Genomic DNA, 9,863 nt, shown 5'->3' on the forward strand with positions numbered 1-9,863 from the left:
ATTATTGTGACTAGCCTTTTTAATAGTACTATATGCATAATTTGGCGATGAGCGCTCTCTATATGTACCACCTTTTTTTAATTTCAAGTTTTGCTCCATGGCGCAATCCATCGATACTACTGTTATACAAAAGTATACATTTTTTAAAAGGCTAGAGGGCGGGGCAGTCTAGCTTGGTCGGTTTCACGAGAGGCGAGGGCCTTTGTGATTTGACGGCTCATTACTGCTGGAAGGCGGGACCTTGTGATTTGACTGCTCGTATAAATGCGCCGACGACCTGATCGAGGAGGAGCAAAGAACCGTGCGGTATACTCAAGTTTTCCACTGGAGTAGTACTGCGACGGAGGAGCACGAAACATGGCAGCCCATTGCCATATGGCGATAAAAAATGATCTAATTTGCTAGTCATCTCATTGTTAGCATTGTTCTATTCATTCCCTCAAAAAAACATTGTTCTATTCATGCCTCGCAGAGAACGTGACACGTGTGGCGAAACACCCGAAGCAAAAGATGAAACACAGGAGCAAAAGAAGAAGGAAGATTATCACCCCAAATGATCTAATTCGCCGTGGAGTCATAATTGCTTCTTCATCGCCTCCACGACCTCCATCTCCTTGCGCGTCTCCTCCGCCATCTTCATCATTGTGTCCATGACGTGGCATTTCTCGACGCGAGCCTTCATCATCTGTTCCACGGCCATATTACGTACCTTGACAGAAGTCGGGTGCTCGATGCAGAGCTTCGCCAACTCTTCCTTCTGTTCCATGGCGAAGGCCTGCGGCATCTTCATCGAGGAACTACTATTCTCATGCAGCTTCTTCCAGCCAGCGCTCTTCTCCTTCAACAGGTCGATCTCGTGGCAGAGCTTCGCATTGTCCTCCTGAAGTCGTAGGATGTCGTCGGTCGCCTTCTTCTCCGAGGCAATGCTCTTCTTCAGCAGCATCACCAAGCCGGCGGTCAACTCCCCCTGCTGATTGAGCTCAGCGGGCATGTCGTCGAGGCTCTCCTTCAGCAACTCCATCAAGCCTTGGATGAACTCCTTCTGCTTATTGAGCTGATCGGGCATGTCGTCGAGGGATAATGACTCCAGCTCCGCTGGCTCGGCATGTTCGCCTCCGCGGCTAGGGCGCTCCTGGGAGCCATCGCCTGCCCGTGAGAGATCTTTCGAGGTCTCTGCATGGCGGCGAGCCCTCTTTTTTTTCGCAGCCTTGGTTGCCGCTCCCTTGTTACGAGTAGTTCTCGACCTAGAGCTCTGCTCACCGGCCATGGCAACGACAGACGAAGAAGAAGCACTTATGAGGAGGAAAGGTAGAGTGATTTTCGGTTAGGTAGTTCCCCTTTTTATAACCTAAGTACTAGCACTAGTACTAATACCTGCATAGTGGGAACACGTTCAGGTTTGGTACGTACTACTAGTAGGTGTGAGTAGGCTTTCAAATGTGATGGGAACAAGGTAAAGATTAATTGATGGTTTTGGTTTCGAGGCCCGAAACGCTCCCGATGAGTTTAGCGGAACATAAATTTCAAGTACTACACTGCTCAAATGCGTAAATATTATGTTACTGTCAAAAATTGGCACAAAATACGAAGGAGACCAATGGAAGTACTACTAGCAACCCACGATTTAACTACTCGCATGCGTGCAGTGGAGTAATAATGTCTTTCTTCCGCCCTCACGTCCACTCAATTTGCATGCGCTCTATTAATTGACCATCAATGAAGTGAACGACTTTACATGCGTCAAATTATCACATGGGGTGGATCTTGGTACAAAATTGCGTCCGCCCGTGTACCCGCATGTGCGTGCGAGGAATGAGTGCGTGCATGGCATGCGTGCACATCTTCGCTTCGTGCATGTACCGCCAGTATGGCTCAGGGAGGATGAGTACATTCTTCTGGAACCAGCAGCACGTCACTGTGATCAATCCACGCAAGGAGGTCGCGACAATGCCTACACATGTGCCACGTGGCTTCATGAACTGTAAGAGAGACACTGTGTAGCGTGCCATTGGTATTCTAATTTACGTGTTTTGCACATACTCGAAGTACTAGTAAGGTACACGTGCATTGCACGCATCAGATTTTGCAACCAAATTATGAATAAATACCACACTATAGCATGTAAGCTCTGAGTCATATATGCCTGATGTAGCCCTTCATTTAATTCTTATAGTTCATCTCATTCAAAATCAATTAGTTTTTATAAAAAAAGCTAAGAACGCGGGAATAGGAAAAACATGGGATTATAGTGGAATGTCGTCTTGAATCGTACAGGATTGTACGAATGTTTGATTGTGCATAGAAAAAACGCAGAATTCTTTCAAAAAGGTTTGAGTGGATGGGATGTTTCCTATGAAATCTAGTGCAAATGAATCATATGGAAAAATTCCTATGGTTTACAATCCTACGAATCAAACAACCAAGATAGGAAAAATTCCTAATGATTAGAATCCTCCAAAATTCCTTTGAGAATCCTTTGAATCAAAGAAGCCCTTAATCTATTTTATGATTCATGGAATTGTGCGTTGTAAAGCATAAAGTAAAAACAAATAATGGCAATTCAACTAGAAAAAAGTTTGGGCAGTTATGATACGGAAGATTCTAGAACAAAAGAGAACCACTGTTGTTTTGAGGTTTGTGCATTATGCTTAAGTTCAACCATGGAGTCTGCTAGATTGTACATGTGGCAAAATCCGGTGGGGGGCTAGAAGATGGTGCGAGGGGCCGAGTGGAGGGAGACTATGAAGGAATGCACAAGTGCGAGATCGATATTTAGAGAGAGAGGTCGAACACGTGCGCTGATGCGCGCAGTGGCGGAGCCATGAAAAATAAATGAGCTAGGGGGCCAAGCATTGCTAATCCTTTACGAGGAGGGTCAATTCATGAACTTAAACCATTTTTAGCAGCAATTGTCTAATGATCACATTCATATTAACCTTGATATATAGTGATGTTAGGGGGGAGGGGGCAGGGCCCTTACTGCCCCATGTCTTCACCATTGTGCACGCATCTGAGAGATGAAGTGGAAGGCATGGATGATGAGAGGGGGACATTGGATACATAATTAATGTGGGTGTATTAGCTATATATGTTAATCCTATATAGAGAGGTATAGATTAATCAATGTGGACATGGGAAAGAGGGTGAGACCTCACTGGATATATCGATTGATCGGTTTGTGTGGAAAACTATGAAAGACCTAGCTATATACACACATACATGGAGGAACATCAATCGTTGCGCGTGCACACGTGAGAGATAAAGAATGCCCGATATGATGGAGAGGGGGATGTGTGTTGGTGTGTGCCTTCATGCGAGACCGACCTGAAGAAAAAGATTGCATGCGTGCGATGGATAATGCCGACTGGTAGTGTGTGTGCATGCATGCACGAGAGAAAGTTAGTGGTACAATTATAAAGAGAAGACTACTGTGTGGGTGTAAGAGAATAGCTGAATAGGTGAGGTCACAATCAATGTAAAGTTGAATTCAAATATTTGAATAAGAGATCCTGATGTTTGAAACCCATGCATGCATGAATAAAACGGAGATCTGCGCGGTGTGGTTTGGAAATGAGCATGTTGTAATGTATACACATTGAACAAGGTCAGACTGATTTGAATTTGAGATACCGATGGCAGACATCATTTGGCCACGTCGCATCCGTGCATGGACACACTATTCTAATTGGAGATGATGGGCGGCTTTTGCATCACATATCTATATCTATACCCCTATATATATTATATTTTATATATTTTTTATATTGTGTGCGGGTAACTTTAACTTTGAAAGATGGTCGTTGGATGAGGTGAATCCGATGGTCCAAAGATGGCAAATTTAAGCACTACTGGCCGTTGGATATCATCTAGATTCCACTAGATTTCGCCACATGTATAATCTAGAAGACTCCATGGTTGAACTTAAGCATAATGCACAAACATCAAAACACAAGCACTTCTTATTTGTTCTAGAATCTTCCGTATCAGAATTGCCCAAATGTTTTTCTACATGATTTGCCATTATTTGTTTTTACTTTATGTCTTACGACGCACAATTCCATGAATCTTAAAATAGATTAGCTTTCTTATAAAAACTAGATGATTTTGAATGAAATCAACTATAAGAATTAAACAAACATCTACATCATGCATATATGACTCAAATCTTGCATGCTATAATGTGGTATTTATTCATAATTTGGTTGCCAAATCTCATGCGTGCAATGCACGTGTACCTTACTCTAGTCTAAATGGTGTTTGTGTATGTGTTGTGTGTGTTGAGGTGCAAATTGTCTTTTTTTGGGTACACGTTAAGCTTGTTCTTCCGAAATTTCAAGTCGTGCCTTGTTATGCCGAAAATTCAAGCTAGCGTCTCTATCTATCGTGTTGCGAAACTCCCGCCTCTTCAACCCGCGCCTTGTTAGCCCGGAATATTTAAGATATATCTTTGTCTCGTTGTGCTCCAACAACTCCCTCCATCTCAACCCGCGCCTTGCTATTCCGAAATTACAACGCGCGCAAAAACTCCCACCTCCTGTGAAATCCCAACACGCGAAATGCCCGTGGTACCCCTGAACCGAAAGAACCGCCTCAAATCGGTGGGGGTACTTTCGTAACTTACCCCACATTTCGGACAAGCGTGTCTCTAAGCCATGGTTCCCCACTGCCATCCCATCTGCCCACCCATTCGTACACCGAAGCAGCGAAAACCCGCGACGAAACCCCACACCCTGCTCCGTCCGCCACCCAGCCGGAGCCTCTTCCCCGACGACGTCGTCCACAGCAACACCTCGACGTCCCTCATCCACCGTACCGGATGAGGATCCGTCGTCGATCTCATCGTCCCGCCGGTTCAGCCACACCGTCCTCCACCTCCAAGGAGCTGCCCCGATGTTCCCCTCGTCTTTTGCGCCACCTCCATTCCCACACCACCGTCTTCACCTGCACCACCGGAAGAGCATCATCAACACCGTTTCCTCGAATGAAGTTGCGGCCTAATCGGAGCCACCAAAGAGGTTGTACACTAATCGCCGCATTTTCTTCTTGATTCGATCTCACGGTGCTGCCGGCGCTCGGTCCCGAGCCGACACGGCGCGGCTCCATCCACGGCGGCGTCGCCGGCCACTTCCTCCATGGCGTCACTCCCTCGGCGGCGACGTCCACATCAGTAGGACTTGCTGCTGCTTTAGCTCTCGCTCTCGCTGCTGCTCTGCTCTTGCTCTCGGTCCCCTGCCTGGTCTGCTCTTGCTATTGCTCTTGCTCGCGCTGCTGCTCTCGCTCTTGCTCTTGCTTGCGATGCTGCTCCGATTTAGCTACACTTCACTCTGATCCCGCCGGGGTGAAGGAAGAACCAGCCACAGCGGGGAGGGGGCTCGCCGGAGAGGTACCCCACTATCTATCTTAGGGTTCAGGATGGGGGCGGTGGTCGCCGGCGGTGGCGGGGCGGTGGCGTGGGGATCGCCGGAGAAAAAGCTCGGCATAGGGGGGGCCTAGAGGGATGGCCGAGGCAGCGGCAGACCGGCGGTGGGGAGTGTTTTCAGGGCGGTGCACCGCCGGCCGCGGGCGGTGGGTGGCTGCTGTTTGGCCGGCTCAGGGGGTGGAGGTTGAAGATGAACCGCGGGCCCTTGATTTCATATCCAACAGCTGCAAAATCGACTGACCAGAGATGAAAAAGTCAGTCGACCGACGTGTAGCCTCACCTTGCTAGTGCGTTCAGTTTCGACAGCAAAATTCAGTTTCGACAGCAAAATTCAGTTTCGACAGTTAAGTTCAGTTTCGACAGTTAAGTCAGTTTCGACAGTTAAATTCAGTTTCGACAGTTAAGTTCAGAGATGAGCGGCTGATGTATTTTACATCTAGCACTTTGTGTTTATGTACTTTACGTCATGTATTGGAGATGCTATTAGAATTCCACTCAGGTTAACGTTGTTCATTGTCTCTCTTGTCCTGCTTCAGCCTCGGCGTCGTACAACTCACCGGAGCTGCTCCAACGACGAAACCCTCCATCACATCGGAGCAGTACCTCGGGCTCCATCTCCAGACGCCTAAGATCTTCTTCCCCTCCTCCGACAGCCAAGTCAGCCGGAGCATCCTCACCGGCCAACCCAATCATGCTGAGATCGACATGGCTTCGCCAAAGAGGTTGTACACTTGTTGTATCTCTTTTTACTCTACATGTTATATATATTGTCCATTGAGCACTCGTAGTAACGGGAAATAATATTATTTTATCCTACTATATGACAAGCAGTGAGGTACCAGGCAACTTAGCTATCCGTGATGGACTCTCTTGCACACCATCATTATTTATCTCTGCGCGTTTGAGATGTGCATTTGTCGATGGGCCTGGGAGTTGAGCTAGTATGGCAGTGGCCTAGGTCCAAAGTAATAGAAGTAGCACAAAAACATTTTTTAGTGTAGGATTTTCCTTGCTCAAGCCTGCCTACTAGAATCGCCAGTGCTTGAAAGGAAAAGTGAATGAAAAACATCGGAATTGGAAAGTTTCCTATGGTGCTACTTTTCATGAATTTGGTGCAAAGGAATGGAGCAAAGGAAAACTGTAGGATTTGTTCCTTTAGTGTCTCCTTGAAAGAAAAACCGTAGGAATTCTAATTTCCACTTCTCCTCCTTTTCATATTCCTATTCATCAAGCACAAGACTAAGAGATAGTATCATAATAACATTATAACCATATATTTTCTTGTGGTTTGACTTAATCTCACCATGCTTTTTTGCATCCAGTGATCTTCCAATTGTTGTGAATCAAACACCCAGATTGGCAGAAATCCTGTGTTTTTAAGTTCCCTGTTTTGCATGTGCATTCCTATCCTATCCCTGTCTATTTCCTATCCCTGCATTGTTAGAATCCTCAAATTCAAACAAGCCCTTACTCAATTACTTCTGTTACAGATATGTGTCAAAGAAAACCTTGTGTGGTTTGTCCTGCTCCTGCGGCGCTGTGTTCCACCCCAGCTCAGCTGCTCCAACGACGGAAGGGTTCACCACAGTAGGGATCCGCTCTCCAGACTGTCTTTCGCCGCCTCAGATCTTCTTCCCCGCCGCCGGCAGCCACGGCAACTGCATTACCATCATCAACTGAGCAAATGACCTTGAGGACTACACGGGTCCCCAAGAGAGGTCGCACTCTTCCGTGTCTGCTTACGTTATGTGTCGCTTAATATGATGACATGCTACATTATCGTCGTGTTCACCTATTAGACTCCGAGTCAGGTCCAAACTAATGCTGAAACTTGAGTTTTTAAATGGTTGTGGGGTACATATTGGGGCAGCAATCAGTACTATATGTCTACTATCTGGTTAATCTCCGGTGTCTACTATGAGTTTCATGTTGGGTGCAAACAAACATTAAAGGAGCCATTATCTGTATTTTTTAACCAAAGCTATTATCTGTCTGCTATCATTGGTTTTGGGTCTATCCACAGTTTGCTACCATCACTCTGGATTTGTGCATGCACTCCTTACATAATCTCACTATGTTTTATTCCTATGCATGCCAGTTATTGTACACAATGGAACTGATCATGTAGAGCAAAAGAGACGAGCCTTGCGTGGCAATAAAATTTCATGCAGACGTCGTTCCATGGTGGGCGCAAAGGCAGCCCCCCTCCACCCATTTCAGATCATAATCAAGAGGAATATAACTGTTATGAGGGGGATTCAGAAGGAGAAGACCACTCCTATTTACCCCATGAGGTCTTCGCTCTAACTTGGCATGCTGATGTTGGTAATATCATGCATATGGTGCCCTGCATTGCTTACTGTATACATTAAAGATGTCATCTCCTTAGTTTAGACATGCTTTGTGTCAATGCCATCTGTTTAGTTTCTTTATCGTATATGTGAATCATGCAATGCCATCTTGTCTAGCCAGGCATCATATATGTGAATTTTGCAATGCCACCCTGGTTAGCCAGTCATCTTATATGTGAATTATATCATGCCATCATTTTTTTATTACGTGTTAAATTTGTCAACAATTTTAGTACATTCAATTACTCTTCCTGTGCATCAGCCATTTGGCACGGTCATGGAAAAATCTGGAGTGGAAACAAGGTCTTCAGAGCAGACAATGCTATATGACGAAGCGCATGTCTTGCTGGTTACCGATAGCTCCTCAGAGGAGGATTCAGAGACAGATGACCAGTCATATCCCCCCCCCCTGAGGTGCATGCCCTAACTTGGCAGGGTTATGTTGCGCATATCGTGCGTATGGTATCTTGCATTGCTATGTCATTTGCTTAGTTTAGACATGCTTTGTGTGAATGCCACATTTTTAGTATCTAATTACCATATATGTGAATTATGCAATGCCATCTTGTTGCAAGACATTATATATGTGAATTATGCAATGTTATCTTGTTGCAAGGCATTATGTATGTGAATTATGCAATGCCATGTTGTTTAGGCAAGCGTCATATATGTGAATTATATCATGTCGTCCTTTTTTGTATTTCTCATTGCTTTTGTCGACAATGTTTGTATATTCAACTGCTCTTCCTGTGCATCAGCCATTTGAATTGGTGATGGAGAAATCTGGAGTGAAAACAAGGTCTTCAGAGCAAACAATGCTACCTGCTGAAGCAGATATCTTGCTGGTTACAGATAGCTCTTCAGAGGAGGATTCAGAGGCAGATGACCAATCCTATTATCCGCCTAAGGTGTATGCTCAAACTTGGCAGGGTTATATTACTCATATAATGCATATGTTGTATTGCAATGCTTAGTTTTTACATCATATACACAATATTGAATGCCATCTCCTTAGTTGACACATCATATATGCGATTGCCCTCTGCTCACTTCCTTAGTAATCCCTCCGGTCCTTTTTACTCTGCATATTAGAATTCTCTGAAGTCAAACTTCACAAAGTTTGACCGTATTTATATAAAAAACTATATCAACATCTGCCATGCTAAAGTTATATAATATGAAACTTTAAGTCATGACACATCTAGTGGTATTGATTTCAGATTGTGAATGTTGGCACTTTTTTCTACAAAGTTGGTCAAACTTTACGAGGCTTGACTTCAGTCGAATCTTATATGCGAACTAAAAAGGACCGAAGGGAGTATATAAATCATATATTTGAATTATGTCATGCCATGATGTTTACATAGACAGCATGTATCTGAATTATGGCATGCCAACCCATTTTCTAAAGACATAATATAGTTATATCATCTCATCCTGTTTACATAGTCATCATATTTAAATTATGTCATTCTATCCATGAATTATATCATGTCATCATGTTTCCATCGACGGCATGTTTGTGATTTATGGCATGCCAACCACTTTAATAGACACATCGTATAGTTATATCATGTCATCCTGTTTACATAGTCATCATATTTTGAAGTATGTCATTCTATCCTGTTTAGTTAGCCATCATACATGTGAAATTGTGTCATGCTATCCTGTTAATTAGCCATCATATATGTGAAATTATGTCCTGCTATTCTGTTTGCTTAGACAACATAAATGTGAATTATTTCATGCCCTGTTTTCTTCCCTGCTATCCATTGCACATGTCTATCTTACAATGTCTGTACATTCAATTACTTTTCTTGTTTATCAACCATTTCAATTGGAGGGAGTGATGGCAGTATCTGTGGGAGTAAAAACACGGTCTTCAGAAAAGATCGTGCTACCTGTCAATGCAGATAGAACCACGGTTGTACTTTCCCAAGAACCAGCCCCACCACACATAACCCACACTCATGCAGATTGTACCCCTACCAAGTTGGACAGAGAACCAGCTACACCCCTTCTAACCCCAACCCCAACAGATATACACCCAGTTCCCGTTGACACGGCACCATCTCCACCACAGAGCACCCAAA

The sequence above is a fragment of the Triticum urartu genome, chromosome 1A (genome assembly GCF_056163025.1).
Source record: "Triticum urartu cultivar PI428250 chromosome 1A, HENAU_Tu73, whole genome shotgun sequence".
In the NCBI taxonomy this organism is placed as follows: domain Eukaryota; kingdom Viridiplantae; phylum Streptophyta; class Magnoliopsida; order Poales; family Poaceae; genus Triticum; species Triticum urartu.